The sequence below is a fragment of the Lemur catta genome, chromosome 1, assembly GCF_020740605.2.
Source record: "Lemur catta isolate mLemCat1 chromosome 1, mLemCat1.pri, whole genome shotgun sequence".
Taxonomy (NCBI): domain Eukaryota; kingdom Metazoa; phylum Chordata; class Mammalia; order Primates; family Lemuridae; genus Lemur; species Lemur catta.
In genome coordinates this window covers 54,386,118-54,399,556 of record NC_059128.1, presented here as the reverse complement: position 1 = coordinate 54,399,556, position 13,439 = coordinate 54,386,118, and the positions used below count along the sequence as shown (strand labels likewise).

The window sequence follows — 13,439 nt, the reverse complement described above, 5'->3', positions numbered from 1 at the left end:
AAAATAATCACTGTGAACTAGATGTGACTGAGAAAGCGGTGTAAAAAACTTAGGTCTTGTACTTGCTTATGGGACAGAATGTACTTGGAATTCTGCAAGTTCTATACCAAAGGTGTTTTATTTAATAGTGTGATTGTAAATGTACAGGTTTCATATTTAGATGCTTATCACTGAGAAATAACTCACCAGGAAATTTTATTTGAAATGCCAAATGTCCTGGATGAAGGTTATTTTAAAGTTAAAGAATTTACTTTGGTGCTTAGTAGTTTTAAAATTTGTTTCTCTTTTAATATCACTACCTTGCTTTATATGCTCGAGACATCTAAAGGGTATTGAATACAAATGAAAGAATCAATAATCTAAGTAAGATATATAAATTTTTCTTGGGGTCCCTGGGCAGAAAGGGCATCATGCATGCCAGGTGGGAGCAGTGTCCCGGCAGGGCCAGGGTGACATCACTATCTTCACCATGGGTTTGGGGGCCTCTCTTCCCCCCAGTTCTAGGAATTTCCTGGTAGCCTCTTCTTTGGCTCTGTCTGACAGAGTAGTTTTCAGTGGCTTAGAACAAGCCCCTAATGATAAGAGGGTGCTGACTCAGCACTGGCTCTGGGCCCCTGTGTGACTTTCACTCAGCAAGTGTTGAGTGCCGACCACACGCTAGGCATGATGGGGGCACTGGGCTACAAAGAACCAGGCAGAGGCTGGTGGTGGAGCAGACTCTGGACAGACAAACCAGGGTTGGTCAGGAAAGTGATGTGAGGGCTTATTTAAACATAAGTAGATGAAGAGGTTGTAATGGATCCATGAACAAATGTCACTGACCCACTATATGTTTTTTATAATCCTTTCCCTTAACTAACTGCCTGAGGGCAGATTTCCTGAAGCCATGACTCACCGTCCCATGGGACCTGCCTCAAGGCACATGGCCCATCCTTAAAAAGCCCATGATCTCTGTTAGATGGATTTGAGGCAGCTTCTCCCTTTCTGATGAGATGTCTTTTGTATTTAAAAAAATCCCTTTCTTCCTGGCAGTCCTTATTGTCTCAATTAATTGGATTTTTGTGCGATGAGCAACTGGACCTAGGCCGAAATCCCCTTTCGGTTTTGTTAACAAGAGAATGGCATTCCTTCATTAAAGTATTTTATGAGTTGGGCATGGTAGCCCATGCCTGTAGTCCCAGTGACTCAGGAGGCTGAGGCTGGAGGATTGCTTGAGCCCAGGAATTTAAGGCTGCAGTAAGCTATGATCAAAAATACATACATACATATGTAAATTTTAAAAATTAAAAAAAAATTTCTTGGTATTTAAGTAGAAGAAAATAAAACTATACCTTATCAAAGGCTCCAGATAGGTAACCTACCAAATCATATAGCTTTTTTAGTCTTGATTTTGAGTAAATGTAGTGGTTTGTATCTTTCTGTCATTCTTCATTTTATGATTTGTTGTTGAATGGTTTTGTAGCTAAAACTTTTGAAATTTGGCCCCTAGGTTCTCTGGCCTCTTCAGGTATCACTAGTATGGGATTGTCTTCCTCCAGATAAGCAAGACAGGAAGTTTTGGTTCAGTAGTGAGTTCTTCTCTAATAGGAGTTTCTCCTTCCCCACTATGATCCTATGAGAGCAATTCCATGTTTTCAAAAGGTAGAAGATTTTTTTTTTCTACTTTTATGGAAACAATGCCACACTAGGAGTCAAAAGGTCTAGGTTTTAGTCCTGCAATCTGGGACCTAGAACAATTAATATTTGCTGAATAAATATTTGAATGAATGGCTTTGCTACTTATTAGTGTTGATATTATTAATATAACCTACTCAGTTAACCTCCTTTAGAGCCTTATCTATAAAATGAGAATTTATTAATTCAACACACATTTATGAGTCAGGTACACCAATGAGAGATATAAGCCTCATTCAAGGTAATCAGACTGCTTAATTGGGAGGGACAGATAAGTAAATAATTAATATGCACTATGACAAGTGCTTTGGTAGAAGTATGTATAGGTAGAGCTGGACAGAGACAAGTGGATTGTCTCTTTAAACCTGTAAATATTAGTCAAACATTTATTTACTGGTGGTAGGGAGAGATTGATTTTATATTCCTAAAATTATTATAAAGAAATAGATTAAAATGCAAATTTTCTCTCACTGGTTGAAGAAAACATTTCTGGAAAAGATATTTGAAAACGTGTTTCCTTTTTCTGTAGTTCCTATTTTAGCTACTGAACCAATAGTTTTTGGGAATCATCATGAATTTCACAATTAAATAATAGTATGATTTATCAAAAAAGGACCATGCTGTGGAGGCTAAAGAAACTCTATCCTGGATACTAATCTGCCATGTTGACTTCTGATTAACCCTTGTTCCAAGAATGCCTCTGGATTTTTACTTTATCTACTATTTCTGTAAATCCTGCTCTTAGGTCAACATAACCTTGACCTTACGTCCTGCCCTTAGGCAGATTCACATAGCATTCTTGACTTTCTCTGAGGGTGGACTTCAGTTGTTCTACATATTCCTTCCCTGTGGTATATAAGCCCTAGATCTGGGGAGTAATTGCACAGTGATCCACCATATTGTCTTGCAGCCCCCTGGGACATGGCTTCTGTTCTTAAGTCCCTATTAAATGTTTCCTTCCAAGACACTGGATATGCCAGCTTCTTTCTTTGGCCTCTCAGCTTCCTTGGACTTTGACGGTAGCTTCTCCTGTCTGTCCACCACAGAACAAATGCATTATTTTCTGAATTTTAACTGAGCACAACTATATGTGTAGTAGATATTGTCAAGGAATGTTTTTAAATGTCCTTTTAAAAGGACATATGATGACATATGGAAACCTTAGTAAACTGGCATCATATTTGTAATTTATTCCAATGATGTTTCAGTGGCCCTCATAAATTGTTTTACCGACCTCCTCTGATCCTGAATCCTAACTGGTTTGTCTGCATTTAATTTGAACAGAATTGATGCTTCATAGTTTTGAGATTTCCAGTCTCTGACCATGGCAAATTTCTCCATTTATTTAGGTTTTCTGTGATATCTCTTCATAAAATTGTATTACTTTCTCTCTAGGGGGGTTGCTTTGTTGTAACAGCAAGACTTTAAATATAAATGTTGAAAAGAAATGTAAACAGCCAAGATTCTTGACTTGTTCCAGTATCAACGGAACAGTATTTAATGTTTCACCATTTCTAGAGGATTTTTTTTTGGTTTTTGTTTGTTTTAAGATATTTGTTAACAGATTACTATATTTTAGAATGCATAAAGTTTATTTTAAATAAATGCATATTGAATTTTTTCAGATACCCTGTTTCTATCTCTGTATTTCTCGCATCCTTTGATTTTCTTCTTTAATGATAGGGTAATGAATGCATTAATATCTTTTCAAATATTAACTCTATAATGGGATAAACATAAATTGGTCATAGTGCATTATTGCTTTTCCTATATTGCTGGTTTTTGTTTGCTAATATTTTGTTTATGATTTATGTGTCTGTTCATTAATGAGATTCTCCTCTAATTTTTATTTCATATGCTATTCTTATATGGGTTTGGTATCAAGATTTTGCTATCCTCATAAAGATTTTGATGTTATTTCCTACTCTGGAAATTTTTAAGAAAGATTGAAATAATTCCAAATAAGGTTGGCATAATAATTTCTGGAATATGCTTTTTCCCATAAGTTTTTCCAGTTAGTTTCTTTGAAAGTTTTAGGATTTTTCGAGTTTTCTTTTTCTACTAAGTCAGTTATGGTAAGTTGTATTTTTTTCCTGGAGATTTGTCTGTAATATATTATCATAGTATGTTAATATTCTCTTTTTAAAATTATAGGTACTGTTTTATTTGTATATACTTTCTTTTCTTCTTGATAACCTTTCTCAAATTTCCTCAGTTTACCAGTCTCTTTGAAGAACCAACTTTTGGCTTTGTTAATCCTCTCAGTGGTATGTTTATTTCCTATTTAAGTAATTTCTGCCCCTAATTTTTTTCCTTCTAATTGCTTTGGGTTTATTTTGCTTTTGTTCTGATTTCTTCTGATGGGTACTTAAATCGTTAATTTTCTATCTTCTTTCCTAATACATGTATTTAAGGATATAAATTTACCCCCAAGTAGTACTTTAGCTTCATCTCACAGCTTTTCCCAGCCTGGAGCATGATCATAGCTCACTGCAGCCTCAAACTCCTGGGTTCAAGCAATCCTCCTGCCTCAGCCTCCTGAATAACTAGGACTACAGGCATACACCATTGTGCCTGACTAATTTTTCTTATTTTTTTGTAGAGACGGGGTCTTGCTATGTTGCTCAAGCTGGTCTTAAACTCCGGGCCTCAAGTGATCCTCCTGCCTTGGCCTCCCAAAGTGATGAGATTATAGGTGTGAGCTACTATGCCCCACCTATAACCCTTTAAAAAAAATAGACGTTTTTTAGAGCAATTTTAGGTTTATAGAAAAATTGACTGGAAAGTACAGACAGTTCTGATACACCTTCTCATCTCCTTCCTCAGTTTCCCCTATTATTAACATCTTGCATTAGTTTGGTACATTAATTGCAATTCATGAGCCAATCCTGATACATTATTCTTAATAAAATCCATGCTTTACATTAGGGTTCACTCTTGGTAATATACATTCTTTGGGTTTTAGCAAATTTATATTGACATGTATCCACTATTACAGGTCATACAGGATAGTTTAACTGCCCCCCAAAATCCTCTGTACTCCACCCATTCATCGTCTTCTCCTGCAATCTCTGGAAGCCACTGATCCTTTTACTCTCTCCCTATTTTTGCCTTTTCCAAACTGTCATATGATTTTAGTATGTTGCCTTGTCAGATTGGCTTCTTTCACTTAGCAATAATATATTTCAGGTTCCTCCATGTTTTTTCATGGTTTGGTGTCTTATTTCTTTTTAGCACTGAATAATATTCCATTATGTGGATGTATCATAATTTGTTTATCTATTCACCTATTGAAGGACATGTTGGTTGCCTCTAAGTTTTGGCAATTATGAATAAAACTATAAACACATGTGTGCAGTTGTTTGGACATAAGTTTTCAACTCATTTGGAAAAGTGCAGAGGAGTATGTGTATGGTTTCGCCAACTTTCTTTTCAGTATTGTTTTAGCAAGCCTGGTTCCTTTGAGCTTTCATTTACATTTTAGAATCATTTTGTCTATACCTACAAAATGTCCTGCTTTGATTTTGATTAGTATTGCATTATTGATTACTTTGGGGAGAACTGACATCTTTATTATGATGAGTCTGTTTTCTTGAACATGGTATGCCTTTCCACTTATTTAGATCTTGATTATTTTATTGGTGTTTTGTTGTTTTCAGCATATAGATCTTGTACTAAGTTTTGTGTGGTTTTTTTTTTTAGGTATTATAAATGGTGTGATTTCTTTAACTTCCACATCAAATTGTTCATCGCTTGTATATGGGAAGATGATTGATTTTTGTATGTTACCCTTATATCCTGTGAACTTGTGAAACCCAAGTTATATGAGTTTTTATGTTTGTATATATAGATTGCCTGGGATTTTCTGCATCGATAATCATGTTTTCTAAAAACATGGACAATATTATTCCTTCCTTTTCAATATGGATACTTTTCTTGCCTTATTGCCTTACTGTGGTTTCCAGTACTCTGATAAATAGGACAAGTGAGAATGGATGTCCTTGCTTTGTTCCCAACCTTGGGAAAATTCTAGTATCTGACCATTAAATGTGATGTTAGCTTTCAAATTTCTATTGATGTCATTTACCAGGTTGAGAAAGTTTTTCTTTCTTTTTTTTTTTTTTTTTTTGTCTTTTGAGACAGAGTCTCACTCTGTTGCCCGGGCTAGAGTGAGTGCCGTGGCGTCAGCCTAGCTCACAGGAACCTCAAATTCCTGGGCTGGAGCAATCCTCCTGCCTCAGCCTCCCGAGTAGCTGGGACTACAGGCATGTACCACCATGCCCGGCTAATTTTTTTCTATATATATATGTTTTTAGCTGTCCCTATAATTTCTTTCTATTTCTAGTAGAGACAGGGTCTCGCTCTTGCTCAAACTGGTCTCGAACTCCTGAGCTCAAACAATCCGCCCACCTCGGCCTCCCAGAGTGCTAGGATTACAGGCGTGAGCCACCGCGCCTGGCCAGAAAGTTTTTCTTTAGTCTCAATTTGCTCAGAGTTTTCATCATTATGGATATTGTATTTTAGCATGTGCTTTTTCTACTTCTTTTCTTTTGATCTTATTTTTTCTTGATTAGACCGTTACTTTGGTGGATTACATGGGTTGATTTTTCACCATTGAACCAGCCTGAAAAGTTTTTATTTCACTATTGTTTTTGAAACATATTTTTTAAGCTATAAAATTTTAGATAGGCAATTTTTTCTTTCACTGTTTTAAAGATGTTGCTCCCTTGCATTGTTTTTGGCAAGAAATCTGTCATCCTTATCTTTGTTCGTCTGTATACAATACCCTTTTTTTCTCTGGCTGGTTTTAAGATTTTATCTAACACTAGTTTTGAATGATTTGGTTATGATGAACCATCATGTTTACTTCACATTTTTTGTGCTTGGAGGTCTTTTGAGCTTCCTGGATTGTGAGTTTATAGTTTACATATGTCTTGGGTACTGTTTCTTTGAATGTATATGTTTTTTTCTGTTCTGTTTCCTTAAAGGTTGTAATTCTTGTTGATTGTCCCTGTGAGGCAGTTAACTTTTTTGGACACAAATTAAAAAACTCTGACTTTCCAGTATTGCTATACTTAGCTGCTATATTTGAACTTCATTGTTAATCTTTCACATACTTTTTTTCTTTTTTTTTTTTTGGCCTCATTCCCTGGTGTGCCCATATAGTTTGGTGGTTAGCCAAGGATTTGGGTAACATTTATAATCAGATTTGGGGGCTTACAGTGTTTGTGTTTGTCTTAGTTCATTTTGTGCTCTTGTAACAGAATACCTGAGCCTGGGTATAATGAACGCCAATTTATGGGCTTATGATTCTCTAGGCTGGGAAGTCCAAGATCAAGAGGCCAGCATCTGGCAAAGGCTGTCACACTGTGTCATCCATGGTGGAAAGTAGAAGGGCAAGAAAAGGTGGGAGAGGCTGGGCACGGTGGCTCACGCCTGTAATCCTAGCACTCTGGGAGGCCGAGGCGGGTGGATCACTCGAGGTCAGGAGTTCGCAACCAGCAAGAGCGAGACCCCGTCTCTACTAAAAATAGAAAGAAATTATCTGGCCAACTAAAATATGTATAGAAAAAATATTAGCCGGGCATGGTGGCACATGCCTGTAGTCCCAGCTACTCGGGAGGCTGAGGCAGTAGGATCGCTTAAGCCCAGGAGTTTGAGGTTGCTGTGAGCAAGGCTGACGCCACGGCACTCACTCTAGCCCGGGCAACAGAGTGAGACTCTGTCTCAAAAAAAAAAAAAAGAAAAGAAAAGGTGGGAGAGGCACCCAAAATGGGCTGAACTTGTTCTTTTATATGGAATCCCCAATAATGGCATTCATCCATTTATGAAAGCAAAGCCTTCATGACATAAACACCTCCTAAAGGTCCCACCCCCACCACCTCCACATTGAGGATTAACTTTTCAACATGTGAGGATTAAGTTTTCAACTTTAGGGAGTGAGAATGCATTCAAAACATAGCAGTGTTTTCCTTGTTTCTGGGTATCTTTCTCGTAATTTCCCACTGCTCTCCCATATCTTGAGTTCTGTCCTGTGTCACCTCAGGCCACAGCTTTCTGTTTTATGGTTTCTCCAACTTTCTTTCTTTTCAGTATTATTTTAATAAGTCTGGTTCCTTTGACTTTTCATTTAAATTTTAGAATCATTTTGTCTATACCTATAAAATGCCCTGCTTTGATTTTGATTGGTCTACATCGTTGATTACTTTGGGAAGAATTGACATCTTTATTATGATGTCAATAAAGATCATAATCTTTATTAATTGGGGAATACACTCAGTTAACAAAGTAGCAAAGTTATAAAACTCACCTGGTTCAGTTCTGTCTTTCAAAGGTAGACTGCTTTCTGGTTCTATCGTGTTTTATTGGTTTTGTGTGTGTTTGGTGAACACCTTGGGTTTTCCCTTGAGCTTGCCCAGTTTTGCAGTCTACTAGGCATTTGGGCATAGTTGATGCTCAGATTTTGGTTCTTACTGGTTCTCTGATTATCTCGTGTACAGGGTCTTGCTTTGTATTTGTAGCTGCTCTTCTAGTCCTGAACTCTTTTCTCTGCATCTCAAGCCACCTGTGATCAGTATTCTGTTGATGTAGTTGTGGGGATTGTGGAATTTTATTGGACAAAGGTGCTATAAACTTAGTTCTCACTTCTTAAAGTTCCAGTTTTTCAAGAGAAAATCTTGTCTTTTTTCTGTTTGAGGATGCTTTCCATTATCTTTATTTTGTCTAGATTTTATAATTATTATTGTCTGTAGAAGAGTTTGTTCAGCCATTTCACATTGTTCCCATTACTAGAAGTTATCATGCATTCCAACTGTTATATTTTTATAGACATTTTCTTTTCTTTTCATACCTGTTAGTTCACTTTTTGTTGCTTCATCTTCTCTGCAGATATTTTCAAGCCCATCCTTATTTCTTTAAACATAATACAAATGGTTTTATTATTGGTGTCAGATAACTGGAAAGGCTGAAATATTTATGGCTTTTTTTGTGCAGTGCCTTTTGTTTTATCTCTCATGGTTCTCTATTTTAGTGTATTCTTTGTGTGCCTAGGTATTTTTGAGTGTGTGCTACTCATTGAACCTAAAACTGTTTTTTTTTTTTTTTTTTTGTGGAACTGCTTTTATGCACAGAATAAATATTCCTTTCTCCAGAGAAGATTTGCTTTTACTTGTTTCAGGTGGCAAAGGGCCCTACCATTCCTGGTCCATTTGAAAGTAAATTTTGTGTTTTACATTTTCTTTTTAGATCACCCAGGTGATGTGAATTTGAGTTACAGAACTTTGAGAAACCCAGCTTGTGAAAATTTATTGAGGACCTCTTTTTCTTGCTCTGCTCCCTACCATAGATGTCCTTGCAACCCTGTAAATGTGAGTATGATGTGTTGAGTTTTTCTTTGGTGTCCATATACTCTTTCCTTCTTTGGTACCTTTGGGTCATAGCTGTGAGGTCATACTTTGGGGTTATAGCTCTATACTCTAGTAAACTCCACCTTGGGACATGTTCTGGAATTTGTCTTCTTTTACAGACCCTCAGAAGGCCAGGAAAAGCAGCAGTTCAATTAGTTCTGTTTGGCTAACATCTTTAGGGCCACACCAGATACTGTGCTTAGGTTTGCTTAGGTCAGATTCCCTGTGAAACAGACTTTGAGGTATGTGTGTAGGAGGTTTGTTGGAGGAATTCTGTCAGGAACATCAGTGAGGGATGAGAGGAACAGTCTTGGGCAGAGGGAGAAGTTGAAGTGCACTGCAATTGGAAGAAAGACTTCAGATGATTCTGGAGAGCTCTGGAGCTGGATGATCCTTTGTATATGTCTCACCTTGAGGCAAGGGGTTGGCATTTATACCCCCACATTAACCACACATTGGATGCAGGCTGCTCTTAGGGAGGAGGCATGATCCTGGGTAAGGTGGCTCTTTTTGTCTGAGGGCTGGTCCTGGTAAAGGAGTTAGCTGAAAGCCACAAGCACTCATACTCCTAGCAGCTGTGGGGCATTATATCCTGGTCCTGAAAGAGATCTGGGGTGTAAACATCCACTATAGTTTCTCCTCTATATATAGCATCCACTATAGTTTCTCCTCTAAGCTCTTGCTTTATCTATTTATTGGACTTATAATTTCTTTTTTTTCAGATCATATATTCTTTGATTTGTTTATATTTAATCCGATATTTTTGTTGTTGTTATTGTTTTCAGGAGGGTTGGTCCCAAATAACATAGTGTGCCATATTGTTGGGAATAACTCAAATTAACTTTTTATTTTAAGGTAGAACTCTTTTAATAGATTCCACTTTACCACTAATCATTAATTCTTCTACTTAAACTTTTTGTTCTTTAATGGTCAATCAGATTCATGTGAAATGATCCTGAAAAATGTTATGGTAATATAGGAAAAAATAATGTAAGTTTTGTAAAGGATAAGTTATTAAGAAATTCTCAATGACATCTAGTTATTAAATAAAGAAATAGTAATACTTTAGAATACTTCTCATAATATGAAAATGGTATAAGTTGCATCATTGTTATAATGAATTGGAAAGAACTTAGCATATTCAAAGTAATGGAAAACTCACTGTCAGAACATTTTAGATAAGTTCTTGTTTGCAATCCCTGATAGCCTTCAGATCTAGGAACTATTAATCAACAAATTCTCTAAGCTGTTTATTTTCATTCAGGATTGTACCTTTTCTTGTTAAGCAACTAAGAGCCCATTAGCTTGTCTCACAAACATATGGTTATGTCACAAGTCTGGTGTGTAATTTTTTAAAACATTTGCTTTCTTCTGCAATATTGCCCTTATTTCCACTTTCCCCAGCTAGGCCTTTGAGACTTCATGCAGGGGTAGGGGATGCAGGTGAAGGTATCAGCAGATATTTTTCTTTTCTATTGAACATCAAGCACCTGAGAAAACATCACTTCATCTTTTATAATGTAATAATTATCATTTCTTGATGATGAATTTATATTTATGCGTCATCAATGCTCATAGCATATTAACTTTGTTAATAGCATATTGCTTTGTGTTATGAAATGTGTAAGTATTCAGAGAATATACCTATATTGAGTTACTCTCAATTTGTCAGATCTAAAAATGTTTTCTGTTTTACCCCACTTTCAATCCCATTTCTCTTTTCTGTGCTAACTACTGTTGAAAGTAAGTTTTGTATTTTACCAGACCCATTTCTGTGTATTCATTTATATAAGCACATATTCAAATATCAATATACAGGTAAGGTTTTAGTTTTTAAAAATGTAAATGCAGTCATTCTGTACATATTTTTCTGATACTTCTTTCATTTTTTATTGTAGATATCTTTGTGTCAGAACTTATTGGTCTACTTAATTTTAGTTAATGGCTTTTAAAATATGTTTTAAGTCTTACTATAACATATTTCCTAGTATATAATAAGTACTCAGAAGATATTTGCTGTGGTTGCACTATTAATGTTATGTCAACTATATAATCTGGATTTGCCAGATATTTAGCTGCTTACCTAAAGAGTGACCTTGAAATAGTTTCTCACTTTCTAGTGTAATCTTCATCTTTTCCTTTATGGTATTTCCTTTAGGGTAACTTTTCTCAATCACAGGTATCTTGATTTTTTAGGTAAGTCATTAGAAATAAAGGGCCCTTTGAAATAATAATTCAATAAATATTATCTACTAAATATCATTATCTTAAGAATCAACAGATTTATTTTTTCATGGACCTTAAAAAATTTCTGGGAGGATTATGGTATGGACAGTCTTCCTTATTTCCTTATTTATAATGCCATTTTACCAGGATCCACATCTTTTTAGTACCTGAGTCAAGTCTTTAAATCAGGAGTTGGCAAACTACAGCTCTTGACCCAAATCTGGCCTGCTGCCTGCTTTTGTAAATAAAATTTTACTGGATCACAACCATACCCGTATATTTATGTATTGTTTATCCCTAATTTCTTGCCATAGTGGTAGAGTTGAATAGTTGGAACAGAGACTATATGACCTACAAAGCCCAAAATATTTACTATCTTGTCCTTCCTTTACATAAAAAGTTTGCTGACTGCTCCTTTAGATGAATATTATATGTTGGCCAATAGTTGATATGCTACTAAGAGTATGGAACTTACAGTCAAGAGTTGTAAGTTTGATGGTTTGTTCTTTGATTTTGGGGAATATTGCTTTATCTCCCTAAACCTTAGTTTCTTCATCTGTAAAATGGAATATTATGAAATGATTTTTGAGATTATTTCTAGCTCTGAAGTTTTGAGAAACTTTCTAATATTATTTTTAAAGGAATTTAGAATAGATATAGATAGTTATAGAATCTATCTATATAATATGTAGTGTGGATATTATATTACATTATAACAGATATTTATTATAAATAGATATAAGTGTGCAAATGGATGAAAATGGAGGAGACAGATTTTTCTTCAAGTTTAATAAATGTAGGACTCTTCATTATGCCAATCTAATCTGATCCTAAAGATGTGTTATGTAGTAAATTTTCTTATAATGAGAAAACCTGTGTTCTATTGTGTTAAGTGGTAAAAGTAAAAGTAATAATGTGTTACTGGCCCATCCCTAAAGCATAGCCAGAAATTCCCTAGATATCATGAAACACTCATCCACATATATATGTAGTCATATATAGTTGACATCATAGCATGACATTTAAAATACTAATTACCTAATAAAATAATTCTTTGTGAACTCATTTTTGTTAGTGGATATGTAATAGTTTGGCATGTAAGTTATTCTTTCCTTGCACACTCTACCTAATGTATACTGTTTCATGATATACAGTGATGTAAAGATACATCACGAATGTAAGTAATATTTAGAAAATAAATAAAACAGTTAAAAGAAGTTACTTACCAGTTCAAGAATTATCACTCAGGTAAATTCCATAAATCAGGGTTTATAAGGAGTTTTGATTAAGGTCAGAACTGTCTCAGGCATACCTTAGGAGGGAGGAACCAAATTATATTCAACTTAACTCTTTCCTTCAGTCTACTACCTCTCCCTTGTCAGTATCTTCTTGCCACATATTTTTCATTTTATAATTTATTATACGATGATTTTTATTATATTTTATATAAAAGGAGAAACATACTAATATTCCAATGATGTGGTGGTTTTGAGCCATCCAGTGGGAAATGAGAATTTCCTCTGTAAGGTATGTTAAAGGACTCTTCAGAAGTCTTTTAATATACTGTTACCATTCTGACAATTTTTTCCTCCTCTATCAACAACAGATACTTGTACTTTTTTGTGTGTGTTGATCGAGGTATTTACTTGCATGTGTAATTTTTCTAAGACCAAATTCATTTCTTTTTTGTCCATTTTCCGTAAGTATCAGTTGGGGCCTTTAAATTAGCCTGCCAAAATATCTTCTGATTCTGAAGATAAAATAAATTTGATTTACATCTAATTTTGTTAATGAACCTGCAATTTCTCTGTTAGATCATACTGCCATGGCAGAAAGATTAAAATCTCCTGGCCAGTCTACAATTGCCAGATTCTACAGTGCTTAAAATATTCAGTAGTCTTTCCTGAGTGAGGGTATAAGCCTTGAGGTACATACTGTTTCATCAGCTTAGTAAGCCATCCACTCCACTCATGTATGCCTTCATCTTTCTGAACTGTCAGTCTTGACCAGTCTTCTGGAAGAGAGCACCCTCTAGTGTCCCTTTTGGGGTAGCAAGTATATTTCATCATGATAAAATACCACTCAACATCATTTTGGCTCTGTTCAGTAATTGGAATCTATCCCTAAGCTCCC

General features: G+C 35.5%; 1 protein-coding gene across 4 annotated transcripts in view; it reads left to right on the top strand.

The window, feature by feature from the left end:
* MIPOL1 (mirror-image polydactyly 1) overlaps positions 1-13,439 on the top strand; it is a 274,962-nt gene that overhangs the window by 14,026 nt on the left and 247,497 nt on the right. For all 4 annotated transcript variants that reach the window (XM_045568308.1, XM_045568299.1, XM_045568325.1 and 1 more), the window contains exon 2: positions 8,920-9,041. The gene's annotated coding sequence lies outside the window, so the exon portion shown is untranslated. The remainder of the gene's footprint in view (positions 1-8,919; positions 9,042-13,439) is intronic.